We start from the raw sequence: 24668 nt of genomic DNA, 5'->3' as shown, positions 1-24668 counted from the left end.
ATCAAAGAAGACATGAGGTACAAGTATAAGCCTGTACTTACACACTGAGTGACATACAGACCGGACTGTCTCAGGCCTGCCATCTGAAAGAGTGATCACACAAGGACAGTGGGGGGCAAAGTGTGGTGATATGAGGTTAGCTTTTAGGTGACACCGTCTGTCCTCTATTCCTATTGGTAGACTCTGAATTTTCTGATCACATTCAAATATGCTCACACAGGCACACATTCTCTTTCCTCTCTTCTTTCTCCTGTCACTCTTAAGTTGCTTTAGTACTTCCCTGGATCCCTCGTTACACTTCAAGCCAAGAGAACATCTCTCTATCTTCAGAACATCTTTCTCAGGCACTGTGGAGACCAGAAATGATGTTTTAAAGGATGAATAACTTGTTTTGTGTTCCACAGTTTATAAGGAGCACCACTGGGATATCATGCTGGGTTCTCTGGTTTTAAAGACCCTTTTATGAGACTTCATCAGTTAATCCAGAAGCATTATGAGCTGAACATGTTGAGGCTCTGCACAAAAATTATGACATAGTATCTCTGGCCTCAGAGAACTGACAGCTTATTTGAAAAGACAAAAAAAAAATTAAGATCAACCATAATATTGTGTTGTGTAGATATGTGGTCTTAAAAAATACGTTTCATGGATATGTAACAATCTCATCAATTGGGAGCCTACTTAAAAAAAAAAGAAAGAAAAAAACAATTTGGAGGTGATAGGGAAATTATATCATCCTGCCTTCAGAATCCAGTTTCAGGCATTTCTTCCTTGATCCTTCTCTTGTTACTGTTCTATACCACAGCTATGAAACTTGACAATACGTGCAAGTTACTTTACAAACCAATTGAAATCCACTGTGCTTTGGGGCCAAAATTTTTCACCACATGAGTCACCCATCCATTTTTGGTGTCCCTTTCTATAGAGTTGCATGTTATTTTTATAGGAAAAAAGATTCCTATATCTTTTAATGGGGCCTGGTAGCACTTCAAACTGAACTGTCCACTGAAATTAACACTGACCAAACCCTAGCTCAGGTATTGATGCTTGCTTGGACCCTCCCTCCCTTCTTCCTTCCTTCCTCTGTCTATCTCTCCTTCCCTCCCTATCTCTTTCTCTCTCTTCTTTCTTATTTGGTGTTCTGACAGGAAATAAGTCATGTCAAAGTATCACATAAGAGAGTACATGCTAATGTTACCATTTTCTCAGTAGCTGTACTTTTATTCAGAAATTGAAATAGCATTGTATATTTGTGCAAATGGTACTATTTTTAGTTCTTTTGAATCCATGATAGGCAAATGTTCTCTGATCCTAAGTTGAAAAGTTTTAAATACTAGTGCAAGTTGAAGCACGTCTCCTTTTTTTATTTTTGCTTTTTCAATTTCAAAGTCCCAAATCACAGAAGAATGTTTGACAAGAGGGAACACATCTCTATAGCTTGTTACTACTTTGAATGGAATTCATAGCTTCCCCTATTAAGACAGATCCATGGGGTACAAGATTTTAGTCTGTCTTCAATGCCATGGAAGAAAGTTATAAAGTTGTCCTGGATTTTATAAAATCTAGTTTTAGGAGCTATAGCTTTTGTCTAGTGCCATCCTTCTTGGAGAAGCAGTCTGTACCCTCATGTTCTAGTGTACCTCTAACACATTTTGGGTTAGTACGCCAATTCATTTCCCCAGACTCTAAAACTAAAATTAACCTCTGCTAGTTTTATTTGGGGCAGGTTCTCAAGAATACCATTGCTGAGAGACTTGTAAAGCATGTGAGTGTATAAAATTAAGGAGTTTGTTTATACTTTGGGATAGATCTAGGAAGTGAGGAGTTCATGGTTTCTCTCCATATTACTCCCCCCCCCTCTCTTTTTAAGAAAAGATGAAACAAAGCCAGAAAATATGCATGTGTAACCTTCTCTGAAAGATGGATGCTAGGAACTTTGGGATTCTGTTGGGGATGGGGGATGAGTTCATCCTGTTACTGTCAAAATTTTTCAGCATCTTCTCTTTCTCAACATAAGATTTCTTAGGGAAGTCCTAATGTTTTGGGCACACTAATGTAGAAAAACTTATAAAAAGGAAAAATATGACTGAGAGGGCAAAAAAAATGTATGAATTTTCTGCAGAAATTTTAAGGCACTGGGAAGAAGCTAACCTGGTCCTTCAGAGTTATTCTGAACAAGGAAAGGAGTGGAGGACCTGGCTCTTACAGAACTGTATCAACCAGTTATCTAATACAGTCTGGCATAGGAGGGGCCCAAATTTAAGCATCTTTTGAGAAAATGGAAATTGTCTGTACTTTTTCACATCTGAGTAAATGAATGTCTTATTTGTTACATTAGGCACAAAACACTAGGCTTATATATGGAGGAGTCCAATTATCTGTTGCTACATAGTAAAGTAATCTAAAACTTAGTGTTAAAACAGTCATCATTTGTTTTCCATCAGAATTTTTGTGTATCCATACTTAGAAAGACCATGGTGGTACCTGAGGCCAAAACTCAGATTTGAAGGCTGGGTGTTAAAATCATCAGAAAATTCACTCATGCCTTTGTCTAGTTTTGCTACTTGATACTGTTGAACAGTGATGTACACTATCTATTTGACCAAACTGTAGTTAGTCTTCTGCGAACTCTCTTCTCAATGAGGTCCTGATTTCTGGGCTTCTGTACGCATCTCTACAGTGTCCAGTTATAGCAGCAATTGTACTGGGTCAGGTTAGTAACTACCCTTCACGTTGTCAGCTAATCAAATTCTTCATTTCCCATGTTTAGTAGCTGATCACCCTTTCTAGTCTTCAGAAAAATTTCTGTTAAGCCAGTTTGGCAAAGATTGACCTACCTCTTAGCAATTTTCCACCCCTACCTTGCTCTTTAACTATCAACCTCTGGTTATTCCTTGCACTTATTGTTGAGCCTTATAAGTCTTCCCGGTAAGATGAATCAAGAATATTTCTCCTCGAAGAGGACCTCCCCTATCAGTGGACTTGAGGAGGGGCATGCGTGAAGAAGGGTATCGGGAGGAAGGGTGAGATTGGGAGGGGACGAGGGAGGGGTTTATGGGGGGATACAAAGTGAATAAAGTGTAATTAATAATAAAAAAATTAAAAAAGAAGAATATTTCTCCTCAACCCCACAACAGCTACATTTGGCTCCTCTCAGTAGTCTAGATTTGATCAGACAGTGAAACCTGTGTTCCATTGGCAATAAGTGTTGGGAGAATAGATAAAGTGACTGACAGATACAAAAATGAGAAAGAAGAGGAGGGGGGGAAAGTACAGGAAATGAAATGAGAGAAGGGATGAGAAAAAGGAAGAAAGAAAGAGAACCAGCAGAAATCAATTGCTTTTTAAAGCCTAACCTCCAAAGTTACCTGGACTGCATCCAATGCATTATATTTGTTGAGGCAGTTATAAAAGGACAACACATTTTTATTCACTTTACATTTCTTTTGTAACCCAATCCCTCCTCCTCTCCCAGCTATCAGGGAAATGCAAATCAAAACGACCCTGAGATTTCACCTTACACCCATCAGAATGTCTAAGAAGAAAAGCACAAGTGACAGCATATGCTGGAGAGGATGTGGAGAAAGGGGAACACTCCTCCATTGCTGGTGGAAATGTAAACTTGTAAAACCCGTTTGGAAATCAATCTGGCACTTTCTCAGACAATCAGGAATAGTGATACCTCAAGATTCAGCTATACCATGCCTGGGCATATATCCAAAAGATGTTCAAATATAAAACAAGGACATTGGCACAACCATGTTCATAGCAGCTTTATTTGTAATAGCCAGAATCTGGAAACAACCCAAAAGTCCCTCAGTGGAGGAATGGATACAGAAATTGTGATACATTTACACAATGAATACTACTCAGCAATTAAAAACAAGGAAATCATGAAATTTGCGGGCAAATGGTAGTAACTAGAGAAGATCATTCCGAGTGAGGTATCCCAGAAGCATAAAGACACACATGGTATATACTCACTTAGAAGTGGATATTGTACCTATGATATAGGATAATCATACTAAAATCTGTACACCTAAAGAAGCTAAACAAGAAGGAGTATCATGGATAAGATGTTCAATCTTCATTCAGAAAGGCAAACAGGATGGACATTGGAAGAAGGAGAATATAGAGAACAAGACAGGAGCCTACCACGGAGGGCCTCTGAAAGACACTACCTAGCAGGGTATCAAAGTAGATGTTGAGACTCATAGCCAAACTTTGGGGAGAGTGCAGGGAATCTTATGAAAGAAGGGAGAGAGAGAAAGACCTGGTGAGGACAGGAGCTCCACAAGGAGAGCAACAGAACCAAAAATTCTGGGCACAGGGGTCTTTTCTAAGACTGATATTCTAAACAAGAACAATGGATGGAGATAACCTAGAACCCCTGCACAGATGTAGCCCACTGAAGCTCAGTATACAAGTAAGTTCCCTAGTAATGGGAACAGGGACTATCTCTGACATGAACTCAGGGGCTGGCTCTTTGATCACCTTCCCCTGAGGGGGGAGCAGCCTTACCAGGCCACAGAGGAAGACAATGCAGCCAGTCCTCATGACTTGATTGACTAGAGTCAATGGAAGGGGAGGAGGACCTCCCCTATTACTGGACTGGAGGAGGGGCATAGGAGAATAAGAGGGAGAGAAGGTAGGATTGGGAGGGGATGAGTGAGGTAGCTACAGCTGGGATACAAAGTGAACTAACTCTAATAAATAAATAAATTCACTGTGGAGTCCAAGCTGGCTTCCAACTTATGATCCTCCAACTCAGCTTCCTGAGTACTAGATTACAGGTTTATAACACCACATCTAACTCCACTTTGGAGATATATCTAGTATCATTAAGTCTGTGGAGTTAAATGTTAAATGAACCAGAGCATATGCTGTCTTCAGGGCTCAAGGAGACTCATAAAACACTTTGTTTCCTTCTTTGTGGTAGAGCACACAAGATGCAGCACTTCATTGTCACCTTGGAAGGGGTTGTCTCAGTATTGAATGCCAGATTACTAAAAAGAAAAGCACAGGTTAAACATGCCTCTGGTCTTCATATCCTACCTTATACATGCCGTAGTGATTGTATCTTCACAAGGTGTTCAATAGACCTCTTGCATCTCCTGCTTTTTGATTCATTGTATCTCAAAGACAGACTGAACCAATTTGGAATTATGTAGGCCATCCAAATGGCCTAGATTTTCCTCTATTGCATAAGGGTGAGAGGATTAAAGTAGCCTAGAGTGGGAGTATAAACTTGTGCTGTCACTTGCATCACATGCAAGTTTACTGTTTGAGCCTCTTTCTTGATAAGAATGAATAAGAACTTGTCATAGAGATGGCCACACACCGTGTACCTAAACTGTTGCTGACATGTTTTAGTATGATTGTGGCTACTGCTAGACTGAATTTACCAGAGACTAGTCATGCGATCATTTCTTTTAAGGAGCAAACTGCTAAATTAGTGAGAATATGATGAAAACTCTCAACTCTTAACGTCCTTCAGGGTTTTTAAGGTGGCATTACTCTCTGCCATTCTGCAGAAATGCAGTTTCATTTGGACTTGCTGCTTCAATTGAGTTTATAAGAGAAGAAGAAACTAATTCAGTGGCTTGAAATTAGCCTTCTGACTGTGATAATACTTAAACCTATTCTAATTAGAGAATTTGGGGTTGCAGGCCAGTGCTAACAAGGGAGATTTTATACATAGAGTGGGTATCTACTCTGATTTTCAATCTAGGCCAGGGCTCCGTTTATTAGCTGACATAGCAGAAGTGTCATGACAACAGTTCTGCTATCCAGATATCATTATCAACTGATCCTAACAAACTTTGTAGTACTTGGATAGTTTCTATTCCTGGTGGCTGGTTTCTGAAAAAGATGATCTTAAGTTCCTTTAGAGAGAAACCGAGGGAAGCTTCATAGGTTCTCTTTGCTTTGTTTTTAGATATGTAATAGGCTCAGAAACAAAAGTAGACAAGAGACAATAATTTTTCAATAGAAAAGCCACCCTTCTCAGCATTGCCTATGAATTTGGGGGGAGGGGAGGTTGTCAGTAAAACAAAATCTTGTTTGATTCCTGATTATCTTATTCTCATAATATCATGTTCTATAAATAATCTCCATAGTTCTTTGCCAATCAGAAGCCCTTGTTGTTCATTACAACAGTTTCATATACAGTTTCCTGATAAGAAATCACTACCATTACATCTCTATCACTACCAGATCTTCTTATTACCTTATTATTTATTGCCATCAAGTAGCCAAGTTTTGTACCAACATTTCCACCACCAGTCCTAATCAGTATAGGATAGCCAGTAAACTTCCCCATAATGAGGAGGCATAGTCCTTCTCACCAGCACATTCTATTGGTTTAGTAAAATCACTGGTTTCCAAGTCTTCCTGTGGAAAATGTTTGCCTGATAGGTTTTTCAGGATTGCAATGTATGTTCTTTCACTGACCCAACCAATTCTGGACATTTCTGGTTCATTTTTTTTCTACTATCTTCCATAACATTTCCGATACTGTTATTTCATGATATGTGATGACCACTTTTCTCAACTTTCCAAGAGTCATCCTCATGGCATAGTAGCACTATCCTTCTAGAGTCCTTGCTGAGGGAAATTGTGTGACACAAGAGTGTTAGATTATCCTCTGTTACTGAGCTCTCATTTTCCCATTTATAACCCTTTGTTTTGTTCCTCTTAATCTAGCATAATCAGGATCCAGTCCAACATATACTCTCCTGACTCCCATTAATAAATATTAACTAGGTACTTTAGTTCTTTTGGTACACATTCAATGCCTCTTCTAAAAGGCCCAGTGATTTTCCAAACAGGAAATTCTATGATTGTGGCAAAAGCTGGGTGGCGAGGGGAATGTAAGGGTAGATTCTTCCAGCATAGAGTCACCTACAAGGTCTTTTATCTAGTGTACATTACTAGACTTTAACAAGGAAGAATAACCCAGTTATGCAGGCCAAAAAAATTTTAGGGGCATTGAAGAAATCAAGATATTAGACTCCATTGACCCCAATGTTCTTACCCTATGACTCAGGCACTTCTCTTCCTCAATCAGCTCCTTATACTTAAGTCTTGTCTTCTGGGAAGAAAGCGTGAGAGTCTTTTTATATGCTGCCAAACACAATTTGACATTCACACTCCACCTTTATTTAATTACAGCATCTCCTTGGTTTTTCGCTGCCTTTATCCATGGCATTAGTAGCAACCAGCCAAAGCTATTCAGTTTGTGTTCATGGTTACCAATTCATTCCATACTCAAACATAGGAAGTACTTTCTTCACCAAGGTACCCTCTGACTCTGATAACCCATCCCAGCTTTCTACTAATAGTCTAACATTCACTGTTATAGAGTGCTGACAATTTTTAATACTCCACTTACAGCCAGAGAAATGGTTTTCATTCTTAGCTGGCTGGTAGGTAATCAAACTAAAAAATCTTGGTTCTGACTGTTCTTCATAGGCTAAACCCTAGAATCCAGTCACCAGGAGATATATCATAAATGTGACTCTTGGAACAAATTTGGTGGAGAAAAGTCTTCACAGAAATAAAGCTTCTCAAGGAAGTGAGAACTCAAGTTGGATCCATGTAAGTTTTGAACAGCCACACAGTTTCACCAGATCCCAGGGGTTCAGCTAGTCTCACAGGTTTCTGGGGCTTGTCATAGCCTTGCCAAGTTTCCTGATAACTGAAGGAATATTTTCAAATTGACTTAACATGTTCAAAAGTGTACAATGAACAATTTCTTAAAAATCACATGGTACCTGATAACTGTGTAAGCTTGTAAAGGCTTAGGTGTATGTTTAAAATAAAAATGAAAAGTTCTTAAATGGAAACTTATATTTCGAAAAAAATCAAGTTTCCCTTTTACAAACATGAACATTTTGTGTATGGAGGGGTGTAAAATGATTGCCCTGAATGGAGGCTGAAAGAGTGAGCCCTGTAGTCATTGAAGCCAGATGCTCTCCAGGAAGGGAGTGTAACTTTGAACACATTTGTTAATTTAAGATGAGGTCAGATCCGGAATAAGGACTTGCCCATGATTCATTAACAGCCAAGAACCCTAGCGGCTAAAATGATGAGCATTTCAGGGGTGAGTGTGGGTTCAGGGTGGCACACTGCAGCATCCACTACAATCTCTCTTCTTAGTAGCAGTAGTCTACTCATTTATCTAATAGTACCAATGGCATGCCAATTACATGTCAACAAATAGGTTCTATAGAATTAAGATATAATTCTATATAGAATAGAATAGGTAAATAGATAGATAGATAGATAGATAGATAGATAGATAGATAGATAGATAGAATATAGAATTAAGATAAAGGTTAGTAAATAGGTGGCTCCACTGGAGGGAGTCTTTTATCAATAAATAATTTCCCATTATTGTCATGGGCCATGTCTCTCTTAAGAACTTGGCAAAATAGAGGGGTATATTCAATCAGAGAAGAGTAAGTAAGGAAAATGCTGAGGTAGAGCTGCAATACTGTCTTCAGGGAGCTTATCACTCCTTAAGGACCTTTAAATTGGTCACAGGAATAATACTAACAGCCTTTGGCATGATGTAGAAGTAAAATTAATATTTTTCTTATTAATGAAGTTCAAGTGCCATCTGTCATTTGGCATACTTTGCTGATACAGAAGAAATTCTCATTTTGAAACAGTAACATATCTACCTTCATATTGTGGTTCAGATATGCTTTGTTCCCGCAAAGGTTCATGTGCTGGAAGCTAAATACCTAATGTGATGGTGGAGAGGTGAAAATAGCCTATTGAGAAACAGTAGGTGGGCCCATTCTCATGAATAAATTTCTTGGTTCTTAGGAGTGAGTTAGGCACATGGCTGGACTGAGTCTCATGAAAGCAAGTCTTTAGAGAGCAAGTATCTATCCCATGTGCTTGGATATGTCAGTCGTGTGACTGGTTCCAATTTAATTATTAGCATACTATGTTAGCCAGGGAATCTCTGCCAAGATAACAGTGTTATACTTCTTAGAGCCTCCAGCCATCAGAATAATGAGCCAAGGTAACTTCATACTTATACACTAGGCAGTGTCCAGTTTTTTGTTATACAGTGGTCTCTGGCAAAGCTTGATTCAGTTTGTAAATTATCATATTTTTTTCATTAATTTTATGTTTAAAAGTAGTCATGTAACAGTAATTTACTCATTCATTTAATGGTATCAATGGCATACCTATTATGTGTCAGGAACTAGGTGGCATTTCAAAAGTGGGCACAGTCTTCAAGAAAAGTATGATCTATGAAATATATGGAGTTCTCAAAATAAATATTGTATTTAAAATCATAATAAAAGAAATGTTTCAAAAAAGAAAAGCAAACCGTAAGAGAACTATAAATGATGACACATTAAAAACCACTAACAAGTACTTGGCTAGGTGTAGACTCAGGGTGGGGGTTGGCATCCATAAGGCTTATCAGGATAGGTTCAGATCTGGATGAGAAGGTTCTGGTCATGTAAAGATTTTAGAGGAAGAAGTTCACTGGAGCTGAGATCAGAGCCCAAAGAGGGAATAAGTCATGAGGAGAGGAGTGGTCAGTAGGCAATGGACTTTGAACAAATATCAAGAAAGAACAACTAGCACAAAGACTCTGAGCTAGCTGTAAAATCAGCATGACAGATAGTCAAGAAGATTGGTAAGTCAGACAATTTAACACTAGAAACTAGGTGTATTGAAGACTACATTGTCCTGGAAGCCATAGCAAATAATTTACTTTGTACTGAAGGACAATTGGAAGATAGCACACTTTGAGCAGGATAATGGTAAACCCAACCTTAAAAAAAAAGTCTGGACACTCTTTATAAAATAGACTACACAAAGTCAATATATAAACAAGAGTATCAGTCAGAGAAGCATAGTAGTAACTCAGAAAGAATGATATAGCAGCTATCAGAATGACAGCATGGAGATCCTGATGACTTGTCAGATTCAGGGTATATTTTGAAAATGAAGTGAAAAGGATTTACTAATAGGCTAGATGGAAGGTAGAAGAGGACTTGGAGAGCAACATTATAACTAGAACGCACATATGTAGTCATAATTTAAATAAGATTCTGAAAGCCAAATCATGAAGGTTACCTTGTTTGCCTCTGTCTCTCTGTCTCTCTGTCTCTCTGTCTCTGTCTCTCTGTCTGTCTCTGTGTGTGTGTGTGTGTGTGTCTGTGTGTGTGTGTGTGTGTGTGTGTGTGTGTGTGTGTGTGTGTGTTAAAGAGTGAAGGGGAGGAAGGAACAGAGAGACAGAGAGAAAAGAGATGGAGAGTTGTTTGGGAAAATAAAGAAATACAAAGATACACAAAGTAATGTCTCTCACGGAAAATAATCTTATTCACAGTTTGTTTCTATGACTGGCCAAAGGCAATATGGTCTGTTTTCATTGATTGTATGAGAGGTCTTCACTTTGTCAAAATTGCTCCTGGAGCTTATACTCTGGCACACATGAAGGTACCCCATTTCCCTTTGTCAAACCTACTTGGTAGCTTCTGAAGTAATAATGAACATTACAGTGCTTCAACATAAAGCTGTTCCTGGGGCAGGTGAACTACTTGCACTAACTACACAGGAATAACAGACAGACGAGTAAGCATAACCCCAGCTGCAGCCGTGGCTGGATGTCGTGCCCTACATTGGTCTTTTTGCAATTCACATGTGGGAGGCCATTCAGAAAGCAAAGCCATCCCACAGGCACGGGGCTGGAGCACAACTGATTTCCTTTGTGGAACTAGCCACAGAGAAATCCTTCATGTATGCTCCCAGAGTCAGTTTCAAGTGGTTAAAACGCTGACACATTCCATGGAAGTGATAGTACTGGAATATTTTAGAATTTCAAAGTAGAAAGAAGCCAGAGGTTAAACAAAGGAAGATATTTTTCTTTTCTAAAATTAATTTATTTTCTTATTGACTACAGGTTATTCACTTTGTATCCCAGCTACAGCCACCCCCCTTCATCTCCCAATCCCACCCTGCTTCCCTCATCTCCTCCCTTGTCCCTCCCCAAGTACACTGATACAGGAGGTCCTCCTCCCCTTCCCTCTGACCCTAGCCTATCAGGTGTCATCCGAATGGCTACATTGTCTTCCTCTGTGGTCTGGTAAGTCTGCTCCCCCCCCAGGGGGAGGTGAAAGAGCCAGCCACTGAGTTCATGTCAGAGACTGTCCCTGTTCTCCTTACTAGGACAACCCAGTTGGAGAATGAGCTGCCATGGGCTACATCTGAGCAGGAGGTCTAGGTCCTCTCCTTGCATGATCCTTGGTTGGTCTTGTGGATGCCCAGTCCCCTCAAGTTCTTTCTATCTCCCCCTTCTTTCATAAGATTCCCTTCACTCTGCCCAAAGGGGTTGGCTATGAGTCTCAGCCTCTGCTCTGATACCTCGATCAGTACAGTTTTTTGAGAGGCCCTCTGTGGTAGTCTCCTATCCTGTTCCCTGTCTTCACCTGCTTCCAATGTCCATTGCATTTGCCCATCTCAATGAGAATTGAGAGTATCTTCCCTCGGGGCTTCCTTGTTGTTTAGCTTCTTTAGGACTATAGATTTTAGTATGTTTGTCCTATAATATATATCTGAAAACCACTAAGAAATGAGTATATAATATAAAATGTGTCTTTCTGCTTCTAGGTTACCTCACTCAAAAATGATCTTTTATTGTTCCTGCCATTAGCCTATAAATGTTATGATTTCCTTGTTTTTAATAGCTGAGTAATATTCCATTGTGTAAATGTAGCACAATTACTATATCCATTCCTCTGCTGAGGGGCATATAGGTTGTTTCCAAATTCTGGATATTATGAAAGATGAAAGAAACTGCTACAAACATGGTTGAGCAAATGTGCTTGTTGTATAGTTGAACATCTTTTGTATATATGCCTAGGAGTGATATAACTGGATCTTGAGGTACCACTATTCCTAATTGTCTGAGAAAGCGCCAGATTGATTTCCAAAGTGGTTATACAAGATTACTTTCCCAGCAGCAATGGAGGAGAGTTCCCCTTTCTCCACATTCTCTCCAGCATGTGTTGTCACTTGAGTTTTTGATCTTGGCCATTCTGATGGGTGTAAGGTGAAATCTCAGGATCGTTTGATTTGCATTTTCCTGATGGCTAAAGACATTGAACATTTCTTTAAGTGTTTCTCTGCCATTCTATATGCCTCTACAGAGAATTCTCTGTTTAGCTCTGAACTCCATTTTGAATTGGATTACTTTGTTTGTTCATGTTTAACTTATAAAGTTCTTTATATATTTGGGATAGTAGCCTCTATCAGGCACAGGGTTGGTGAAGATCCTTTCCTAATCTGTAGGCTGTCATTTTGTTGTTGACAGCGTCTTTTGCTTTACAGAAGGTTTTCAGTTTCGTGAGGTCCCATTTATTGTTGATCTTAGAGCCTGTGCTGTTGGTGTTCTGTTCAGGAAGTTGTCTTGTGTGCCAATGAGTTTAAGGCTCATCCCCAATTTTTCTTCTTGCAGATTTAGTGTGTCTGTTTTTATGTTGAGGTCTCTGATCCCCTTGGACTTTAGTTTCATGCAGGGTGATAAATATGAATCTATTTACATTTTTCTACATTTAGCTATCCAATTAGACCAACATCATTTGTTGAAGGTGCTTTGATTTTTTCCATTGCATGGTTTTAGCTTCTTTGTCAAAAATGAGGTGTCCATAGGTGTATAGGTTTAATTCTGAGTCTTCAATTCAATTCTTCTTATCAACTACCATATTTCTATGCCAGTACCATGCAGTTTTTATTACTATTGTTTTGTAGTTTAGTTTGAAGTCAGGTACAGAAATACCACCAGAAGTATCTTGGTATAATTCTAACCAAAGACCTGTATGAAAAAAAAAAAAAAAACTTCAGGTCTCTGACAAAAAGAAATTGAAGAAGATATCAGAAGATGGAAAGACCTCTCATGCTCATGATTCAGTAGGATTAACGTAGTAAAAATAGCCATCCTACCAAAAGCAATCTACAGATTCAATGTATTTCCCATCAAAATAGCAACACAATTCTTCTTTTTATTTTTTATTTAACTTTTATTAATTACACTTTATTCACTTTGTATCCCCCCATAAGCCCCTCCCTCCTCCACTCCCAGTCCCACCCTCCCCACCTTTCTGCATGCATGCCCCTCCCCAAGTCCACTGAAAGGGGAGGTCCTCCTCTCCTTTTTTCTTTTTTTTTTTTCAATGCAGTTTATTCAGGAACCTTGAACAATCATCTGACCCTGGGGAAAGCCAGCCCACAGCTTAAATAGCCTCTGGGTAGCCAACCCCAGCGTGCCATGTGGGCAATGCAGATAGGTCCACATACATGGAAGCAAGCCAGATCCTCAGCCTTAGCCAAATGTGGAATTGTTCGTGACAGAGAGCACTCACCATCTGGAAGGTGGAAGGCAGAAACCAGCTCCATCTTTAAGGCATAGCATTCCGCAGCTCTCTACAGTTCCCCCTTTTTGTTTTAGACGCATCAGGCAAGAGTAGAGGTCTGATCTCTGATATTAAAAATAAATTGGGACTTTGTACTGATGTTCATTTAGGTGTCATCCACCCAAAGAGCATCAGACCCGTCTGATACCTTTTTCTCAGAGGCGGGACCTGGGGCATCAACCCGCATGCAATCAGACTTGCTCTTCTCTGGGTCCAAAGCAGCTGACCCTGAGTGCAGTGCTTAGCCTCGCATCCTGAGCATAACATTTTAGGTTTTTATGGTAGCCAACCATGCTTGGGGAGACTGTCCTGCTTCAATGGCTGTAAAGGCCTGAATGATCATGGCTGCATTACGCTGTAGTGAGACTCTAAGCTTGCATATATACCACAGGCAAACCAAGGAGACCAACACCAGAAGGCCTGCTGACGCTCCCATGCCCACCCATTCCTTCAGATGATTCATGGCTGCAGCAATCCATGATGATAATCCTGTGGCTAGTCCTGCGTCCACTCTGGTAGAATTTACTGTGACAATGGCCACTCTCAGCTGCTCCATCGTAGTATCGAATTCTCCAGTCCAATTACCTAAAATATAGCTAGACAATTGTTTAGACAGATTTGCAGCACAGGAAAAAATTCTCATGTTATATGCTAGTGACTCAAAGTCCAGCATATTTTCATTGACAGCCAAGTTGAGCCATTTGCCATAGGGTATCAATTTGCTCCTGCACGAGGTCAATCCTCTAATTGAACACCATCAAGCTTCCTTTTACTTGAGCATTAATTCCTTTTTGTACAACTAAGGCATGAGCTACATTGGCTAAATGATTATTCAGGGTCTGAGCAGTCTGCACAGTATGACTCATGGCTAATGCCCCGGTGGGAGCTCCAACAGCCGCCAATGAAATGGCAGTAACAATGGTGGCTGTAGTTCCAAGATCCCTTTTCTGTCTGAAGAGAGTCATAGCGTGAGGGGCATCAACGGGCATAGGCACCCAGCGAGGCATGTGAGTAACCAGGGCATACCTAAATTTACTAGCATTCCAGCATTGGGCAAAAAAGCAAGTATCATCACCACAATTACTTGGCTCTATATGGCTAATAATGAATAAAAATGGGGGATATAAACAAACAGATGTGGGCTTATAGGAAATATTATGAGAAGCCTTAACCCCCTCGTTGGAACATCCTGCATCAGTTCTAGAACTAGCAGTGGTGGTGTCCGAGGTCTGAGTAGGTTCAGGAGACCATTGCCCCCAGGGGCGAGACGTGCTCCATGCCAATTGACTAACTCCATGTTTTCCTCCACTTTTGGAAGTCATTTAAGGTTCTTCAATTATTTTTTTCCCTTTTTTTAAAAAAAATTTTCATCAGTTACACTTTATTCACTCTGCATCCCCCCATAAGCCCCTCCCTCCTCCCCTCCCAATCCCACCCACCCTCCTCCCTCTGCTTGCATGCCACTCCCCAAATCCACTGATAGGAGAGGTTCTCTTCTCCTTTCTGATCTTAGTCTATCAGTTCACATCAAAACTGGCTGCATTGTCCTCTACTATGGCCTGGTAAGGCTGCTCCCCCCCAAGGAGGTGATCAAAGAGCAGGCCAATCAGATTATGTCAGAGGCAGTCCCTCTTCACATTACTAGGTAACCCAATTGGACTCTGAACTGCCCTGGGCTACATTTGTGCAGGGGTTCTGGGTTATCTCCATGAATAGTCCTTGGTTGGAATATGAGTCTCTGGGAAGTTCCCTGTGTTCAAATTTTCTTGTTCTATTGCTCTCCTTGTGGAGACACTGTCCTCTCCAGCTCTTACTATTTCCCAGTTCTTACATAAAATTCCATTCACTCTGCCCAACAGTTGCCCATCAGGCTCAGCATCTGCTTTGATAGTCTGAAGGGCAGAGCCTTTCAGAGGCCCTCTGTGGTAGGTTCCTAGGTTGTTTCCTGTTTTCTTCTTCTTCTGATGTCCATCCTCTTTGCCTTTCCGGATAGGGATTGGACATTTTTGTTAGGGTCCTCTCTCTTGTTTAGTTTCTTTAGATGCACAGGTTTTAGTGGGTTTGTCCTATGTTGTATGTCTATATGAGTGAGTATATATACCATGTGTGTCTTTTTGCTTCTGGGACAACTCACTCAGGATGATCCTTTCCAGATCCCACCATTTACCTGCAAATTTCATGATTTCCTTATTTTTCATTGCTGAGTAATATTCCATTGTGTAGATGTACCACAATTTCTGCATCCATTCTTCAGTTGAGGGGCATCTGGGTTGTTTCCAGCTTCTGGCTATTACAAATAAAGCTGCTACAAATATGGTTGAGCAAATGTCCTTTTTGTGTACTTGAGCCTCTTTTGGATATATGCCCAGTAGTGGTATGGCTGGATCTTGAGGAAGCGCTATTCCTTGTTGTCTGAGAAAGCACCAGATTGATTTCCAGAGTGGTTGTACAAGTTTACATTCCCACCAGCAGTGCAGAAGGGTTCCCCTTTCCCTACAACCTCTCCAGCAAGTGTTATCACTTGAGTTTTTGATCTTGGCCATTCTCATGGGTGTAAGGTGAAATCTCAGGGTTGTTTTGATTTGCATTTCCCTAATGGCTAGTGAGGTTGAGCATTTCTTTAAGTGCTTCTCTGCCATTCGGTATTCCTCTACAGAGAATTCTCTGTTTATCTCTGTTCCCCATTTTTTAAGTGGATTACTTGGTTTGCTGCTTTTCAGCTTCTTTAGTTCTTTATATATACTGGATATGAGTCCTCTGTCAGATAAAGGGTTGGTGAAGATTCTTTCCCAATCTGTAGGCAGTCGCTTTGTTTTGATGACAGTGTCCTTTGCCTTACAGAAGCTTTTCAGTTTCATGAGGTCCCATTTGTTGATTGTTGCTCTTAGAGCCTGTGCTGTTGGTGTTCTGTTCAGGAAGTTTTCCCCTGTACCAATGAGTTCTAGGATATTTCCCACTTTTTTTTCTAGCCGATTTAATGTGTCTGGTTTTATGTTGAGGTCTTTGATCCACTTGGACTTCAGTTTTTCGCAGGGTGATAAGTATGGATCTATTTTCATTTTTCTACATGTAGACATCCAGTTGGACCAGCACCATTTGTTGAAGATGCTATCTTTTTTCCATTGTATGGTTTTGGCGTCTTTGTCAAAGATCAGGTGTCCATAAGTGTGTGGGTTTATTTCTGGGTCTTCTGTTCAGTTCCATTGATCCACCATTCTGTTTCTATGCCAGTACCATGCAGTTTTTTATAACTGTTGCTCTCTAGTACAGCTTGAGATCAAGGATGGAGATACCTCCAGAAGATCTTTTATTGTAGAGGATTGTTTTAGCAATTCTTGGTTTCTTGTTATTCCATACGAAGTTGAGAATTTTTCTTTCCAGGTCTGTAAAGAATTCTGTTGGCAAAATTTGATGGGAATTGCATAAAATCTGTAGATTGCTTTTGGTAAGATGGCCATTTTTACTATGTTAATCCTGCCAAGCCATGAGCATGGGAGATCTTTCCGTCTTCTCATATTTTCTTCTAATTCTTTCTTCAGAGACTTGAAATTTTTTTCATACAAGTCTTTGACTTGCTTGATTAGGGTTACACCAAGGTACTTTATGTCATTTGTGGCTATTGTGAAGGGTGTTGTTTTTCTAATTTCTTTCTCAGTCCTTTTGTCTTTTGTATACAGGAATGCTACTGATTTTTTTATTTTAGTTAATTTTGTATCTGGCCACTTTGCTGAAGTTGTTTATCAGCTGTAGGAGTTCCCTGGTAGAGTTTTTGGGGTCACTCATGCATACTATCATATCATCTGCAAACAGTGATAATTTGACTTCTTCCTTTCCCATCTGTATCCCCTTGATCACCTTCAACTGTCTTATTGCTCTAGCAAGGACTTCCAGCACTACGTTGAAGAGATATAGGGAGAGAGCAATACAATTCTTTACAGAACTTGAGAGAATAATTATTTTTTTATAATTTTTTATTTTTCATATTAATCACAGGTTATTTACTTTGTACCCCAGCCTTAGCCTCCCCCCCATTCCCTCTTAATTTCACCCTCTCTCCATCATCTGCTTCCTGCCCCTTTCTAAGTCCACTGATAGGAGAGGTCCTCCTCCCCTACCATCTGACCCTAGCTTATCAGGTCTTATAAGGATTGGCTGCAATGTCCTCCTCTGTGGCCTGGCAAGGCTGCTCCTTCCTCAGCAGTGGTGGTCAAAGAGCTAGCCACTGAGTTCATGTCAGAGACAGTCCTTCTTCCCCTTACTAGGGAACCCACTTGGATTATGAGCTGCCGTGGGCTACATCTGAGCAGGGGTTCTAGGTTATATCCATGTATGGACTTTGGTTGGAGTATCAGTCTCAGAAAAGACCCCTGTGTCCAAATATTTTGGTTCTGTTGCTTTACACAATGAAATACTACTCAGCAATTAAAAACAAGGAAATCATGAAATTTGCAGGCAAATGGTGGGATCATCCTGAGTGAGGTATCCCAGAAGCACAAAGACACACATGGTATATACTCACTTATAAGTGAGACCTACAAGATAGGATAAACATTACTAAAATCTGTGCACCTAAAGAAGGTAAACAAGAAGGAGGACCCCGGCGTAAGATGATCAGTCCTCACTTAGAAAGACAAATGGGATGGACATCGGAAGAAGAAAACCAGAAACAGGACAGGAGTCTACCACAGAGGGCCTCTGAAAGACTCTACCCAGCAGTCTATCAAAGCAGATGCTGAGACTCATAACCAAACTTTGGGCAGAGTTCAGGGAATCTTATGAAAGAAGGGGGAGTTAGTAAGATCTGGAGGGGACAGGCGCTCCACAAGGAGACCAACAGAACAAAAAATCTGGGATATTTTCTGAAACTGATACTCCAAACAAGGACTATGCTCTAGTTTGAGCAAGCAGTATAGCAGTGATTGACATGCCACTTTATGACCCTAGAGCCCAAACACAATCTCCCTCTCCCCAATTTACTCTTTTCACCCCATCTAGTGACTAGAAGTTCCCCTGCCCTTTTTGCCCTAAGGACCCTCAGATAGTATGAGGTGATAGCATCTGGGAATGGGGAGAAATTCCTCTTTCATACCTGAGGATGAGTGATTGATGGGTCAGGTGGTTGGGTGGAGACAGCCATGGAGCAGAGACTCACAGCCAAGCACTGGGTGAAGTGGGTGAGTCTAGTGAAAAAGTGAGAGGAAAGATATAAGGATGTAGAAGTGCCAGGAATTCCACAAGAAGACCAACAGAGCCAACTAACCAAAGCCCAGAGGGACTTGAGATTGAAGCACCAACCAAGGACCATGCATAGACAGGACCTAGGCCCCCTACACAGAAGAAGCCAATGGGTTCAGGTTTCATGTGGGTCCGCTAGTACGGGCAGTGGAGGCTGTCTTTGATATGGACTCTGTTGCCTGATTTTTATCACTTCCCGCTGGCTGGACTGCTTTGCCAGACTACAGGGGAAGAAAAATTGCTCAGTCTTAATGCATCTTGATGTGCTGGGGTGGGTTGGTGGTGGGAGTGGGGCAATAGGAGGAAGAGGGAAAGAGGGTGGTACGATCTGGATGTAAAGTGAATAAATAAATTAGTCAATTTTTAAATAGAGGAATGGAGCGTTTTAAACATTTCCTTTTTCAATGTCTCAGTATCCCAGACCTGAGTAGCTCATGGTCAGTGGACTGACTGCTACCTGGATAGTTTCCCAAAGAAGATTATGGAATCAGGAACTAACAAAAGAAGAAAAGTCAATCCCAGAGTGTACCAGCTAAGTCATGTTGTCAATATTTGTGTCAGTAACACAACAGTACAGTTTCACATCCTGTGTTTGTGTTTGATACCTGGATCACTCACAGTCAGAATACAGCTTTACACTGTGAGTGGAGCATGTGGATTAGTGGAAGTGATCAGTAACTAGAAGGAAGAAACTAGTCCACTGCTTCAAATAGTTGCTTTGATTGCTATTTTTCCTACTCAGTTGCCTAAACTAGTATCACTGTGTGTATGTACACACACACACACACACACACACACACACACACTCACACGGTTCATGCATATGTGTGTATCTATGTGTGACGGCCAAAGGTCATGTTGAGTGTCTTCCTATATCACTCTACTGCTTTTGTGAAAGGGTTTCTTTCTGTGAGTGGAATTCATTTTTTTTTGGGTAGACTGTCTGGTCATTGAGCTCAAGGCATCTGCCTGTCCCCACCCTACCAGCCCTGTAGTTACAGGCAATTATCATAGCTCCTCAGCTTTTTTTATACATAGATGTTAAGGATCTAAATTCAGGTCCTTATGCTGTCATGGCAAGCATTTTACCCAGCGAGCAATCTCCCCAGCTCCACTCAATTGGCTACCTTTATTTTTCTAAATTACCAACAAAATAAACAAGCCCAATAATGACTGGAGACATAATTGACTCTCTCTTCTGAGCTGTGGCCATCAGCCTGAAACCTGAGAGACTGAAATGACATTCAAGATTATTTCTTCTGAGTCTCCTTTAGTCACCTCCACAGTGGGGGGGTGAAAGCCAGAACAATTGTTTGATGTCATGAATTCAAAATACCTGACCGATTGACTCAATTTTTTACTACTTATATAATCAGCATGTGTTATCGTCATAAGGAATGAGTCTCTTTGTCACCTCTCAAATGTCCCTTTTAAGAGATTGTAAACATTCAACACCTTAAGTCAACCCTCTTTGCAGATTTTCTCCCATAAACCTCTCCAGTCATTCTCTAACTGCCAGTTCTCCCCTCTCCCACCTTGGCAGCTGTGGGCACCTACAAATTTTCCTTCTAATCAAGGCTGAAAACCACTTGATTTTTCACATAAGCAAACATGGGACTGTATGAATCAGCAAGTGCTACTTTTCCCAGTCATTCCTCACTGAATGATGTATTAAAGGTTCCTACAGACTTCCCAAAGTACCATGAAACTAAACAACGACACCAAATAAAACCTCACATCATACAAAAGCCTATCAGAAGGCACAAGATGTGTAGGTCAACTGAACTAGAGGAGGGACATATAAAAGGCAGAATGTCTAGATTTCCCGAGCCAGGACGGCACAAAGAAAATAAGAGAAAACACAGAGGGGACCTGATCTAATACCTACAGAAAGAGAAATTCCCATTGCAGATGGATTCATTATCTGCTCTAATCATCCATGTATGGAAAGCAGTCTCTGTGGGAATAAAGATGCTTGAGTTTGAATTTATAAGGATGGGTATATCTTTAAAGTCCCCTGAGGAAAGCAATTAAGTGAAAATGTGGTAGAAAGGTCATCAGATGATCTATTTTGGATGCAGCAGATGCATATTTGATTCCTTTCTTATGTTTGATAGTATAACTGTGACAATACAGAGCAACTGTAAAATAATTGAACATTTTAACAAGTGTTTACTTAGCAACTGGATACGATATGGCATTATAAACTAAACCAAATTGTAGCAATGTCCTTACATGCACCTATCTAATCATTACAGAAATATAAGTTTGGGGTAGATGTTCATTTCTAACCTGGTAGCTGAGTAAGAACCATTAGAGTGTTCTATTCTGAGGGATTATTATGCAATTTTTGCATAAAATTTACATGATACCCTTCCATAAAAAGTGTATCCTGACAATTAATGACTGCTGAGAGATGGGGAATCAGTCTTCCCCAAAGATGAGCCCCTTAACTGGTTATCCAAGTCTAAGTGGTCAGCCCTAAAAACCCACTAAAATTATATACATATAAGCAATGCTAGATGGACTCAGAAGGACGTGTGTGCATGTGCGTGTGTGTGTGTGTGTGTATGTGTGTGTGCACGCACGTGTGTGTTTAAAGAAAAAAAAGCCATGAATTTGAGAGAGAACAAGGGAGGAGACAGGAGGAGCTGGAGATGGGTATATAGAGAGGAGAAGTTATATAAATATTGTATTCATATATCAATGTTAAAAAATAGTACAGAAGAAAAATGTGGCCCCCAAAATTAAAAAAAAACCAATATCATTCTGAGTTATGGTAGAAACTGTCCAAGTTAAATATTAAAAAATACTCACTCTTTAATTACATAATCTCTGTCTATATTGATATTATAAGATAACCTCCTATAGAACACATACATGCATTTGAAACCCAGACACCAAATTTGGTGTTTATAGCTAGTAGTCAAATTTTCAGAATGGCAAGCTACAGAGTAATGTTTATTGAACTGCAACAATAAGTAGGTTGTTGACAAATAAATGCATATATATGTTCATAGAAAGAATAATAGATTAATAATAAATATATACATATTTACATATATATGAGAGAAAAATGATAGATGGATGAATAAATAGATAGACTGACAGATTGATAGACAGACAGACAGACATATAGTTTATAAAATGCAGTACTGGGAACTAGACAGACAAATTGAATTGGATTCAGGTTTTCAAAGAGAATCTATCAAAGAACAGTGCCTGGGTCTGTGTAAACAAGCTTATTTTGCCTAAATTCACAAGTGAGTTTAATGAAAGAGACACTTAACTCCCTGCCGCCTTTGTTTGACCAAAGCCACCTTTTGGGGAACTTATGCAAAGTCTTATTTTCCTGATCTTCCCAAACACTGTTTCACTGTTCTACTCACCTGTCTCCTCCAAGCAGCCCTTTACTGGTTCAGTTGTTTTCTCAATTGTGCTTGAGTTAAGGAATAACCATTTGTTCCCCAGGACACACATTTTCCTGGGATTGAGTGAGTTACAGTAATCGACTGAGCTGATGGATGCCCTAGGCAGAACCATTGGAAGGCCCCTGAGGAGCAGGTTAAACTCCTGAGCATCCCAAGAAATCTGCCACAATCTAAAACTCCATGAGCTGTTAGTTTGGCGTTCATTCCACCATTTCATAGCCAACACTCTGCTTCTGAGCTAGAGATGTAAAATACTCATTCAGCCATAATTTCTCTTGAGGCTAGCCAATAAACTGAAGTGGGTCAGGCCAACCCATAATTCTTGAAAAAAGAGCTACTGAATAGCAATATGCTGTTCATCTTACTCTTTGAGCTAAATGCCTTGATTTTGAAATGTGTGATGAGAAGGAAAATGCAATAGTGCAATTTTTAATTGAGATGTACTCATTTCCATTTTAATCGTTAATACAGTTCTCTATAGGAAACAACACATCCATGGGAAACCAGAGGAAAAACCCAGGAGAGCATTCCTAGAAGACCCATTTGCTTTCTTTAGGCATGAGATACCCACCGTCTTCCACAAGATGGCAGGCAGTTTTCATTTTACTATTGGTGATCAAGAGGAAATTGTTCCACTCTCAAATGACAACAACCCCAGGTAGCTAGGGTGACATTTGCTTTACATTATGATACACACTAATTAATCATTAGTGATCCCAGAAGTAAGTCTGCTAAAAATTCTTTGCAATGGTTTTCCCCAGCAGGAGCTTTCAATATTGATACTATTACATGCACATATGTTCAGCCAGTATATGTTCTAGCCATGGCTTTAAGCTTTTAGGTTATTTTAATTAATATTGCCTCAATTAATATTTACATCTCATTCAGAAGGGGAAACAGCAAGCCTAGTAAAATCAAGACAGGAAGAAAAAGCAATAAACAGGGCTTTGCAGAGCTGAAGGCAGCTGCCAAGCTTTCAGCATGAGACACCTCTGTCTTCTGGCATCTCACATCTCCACCTTTGTCTCAGGCCTAGCTTACAGTTACTAAAACAAACATTTGTTTAAAAAGACAAAAACCTTATCTGGCACTGCCTTTGTACACTTAGCATGTATCCTATGAAATCAAAGCACATAACTTAAAAAAAAAAAGAAACAAACAAAATAACAGGTTCTTATATATCCCAAATTCTGCAGCTAACTTTGCACTCCTGAATTTCCTGCCTCTACCCTTGCCCAAGCAATGCATGACACACATACACTAACATGCCCAGTTGTTTGCAGTGCTGAACTTCTCAGTGTTTGCACTGTGAACATCATGTGTGAGAGGTAAGTAGTCACTCAACCAACTGAGCTAGCTTTCTTTGTCCCCTCAACTGACAAGAAATGCTCATACTGCCTTTTAAAATGGACTTGATTCCTTTGCAAAAGCTTCCTTGTGCTAAGCAACAGCTCCAGGCCTCAGATATGGTCCAAGCTGTCGAAAATAAGCACTGATAGTCTCTTCACCTACAAAGAGTCTTCCAAGAAAGGTTCATCAGCCATTTGAGCAGCTATAGCCAACCTAGTTTCTTCCACCACCTGAAGCTGGACCAGAGCAAAAATTACCTGCCTGTGTCCATTCTACTGCTGGTGGAAACTGAATTTTAGACTCCCACCTTGTTTCCAGTGATAGCTGGCTACTTTGCACTCAGTCTAACTTCATGCACACCCCAATCCAGGCTAGTGCATCACTGTGATTTACCTTTCCTCTGATGGTGGCACTTGCCTTACAACCACTTCAACTGTGTTTCTCCAACTATAATGTTCCCGGGGAGCCAGCTAGTGGTCTTGCTAGAATTCAGATGGCAGTACAATAAGACAGTAGTGGGACCAGAGAGTGTGTCACACTCTCAGGTGATCCTGGAAAGTGTCAGTCCACTGGCCACTAAGTGAACTTAGTAAACCTCTGGAAATTCCTTTCTTTGTCTGTACTCCATATTGCAGATATGCTGAAATAGAGGAGCCAGGCAGGGATTTCCTAATTCCATGTTGACTGCTATGGAGCTCTTTAAGAACCCCTCCTCTTTTTATGCCTTTCTCATCTGACTCACAAACTAAACTGTCTTTTCAGTCATTACTAGAGCTCCATCTCAGGCATTCCATTGCATTCCAGAAGGTTCTGGAACCCAGATTGCTATTTATTTTCATTCCACCATATCTTCTTAAAGTTTAACTTTTCATGTGAACAATTCAGTTTAAGACACTAACCCTCATCTGTCTTATTTCAAAAATGTTCAGCTCTATTTCAATCAGCTCTAACAGTCAGCTGAGCCAGCTACATCATGAACTTTTTCATCACCTAACACCAACCTTACACTAAAACCTTAATACTTAATATGCTTCTGTTTTATCTCAGGCTCCAACAGGAGCCATCTGACTCTGCACTCCATTACTCCAATGAAGCATATTATCCCATATCACTGGACTTTCCACTTCTTGGTCACCCTCTATAGTCTTATGTTTGTAACACTTGTTTTCCTCCATTTCCAGCAGTCTAGAGATGGACATTGTTCTCT

The sequence above is a fragment of the Meriones unguiculatus genome, chromosome X, assembly GCF_030254825.1.
Source record: "Meriones unguiculatus strain TT.TT164.6M chromosome X, Bangor_MerUng_6.1, whole genome shotgun sequence".
NCBI lineage: Eukaryota > Metazoa > Chordata > Mammalia > Rodentia > Muridae > Meriones > Meriones unguiculatus.
This window is presented reverse-complemented; position numbering follows the sequence as displayed.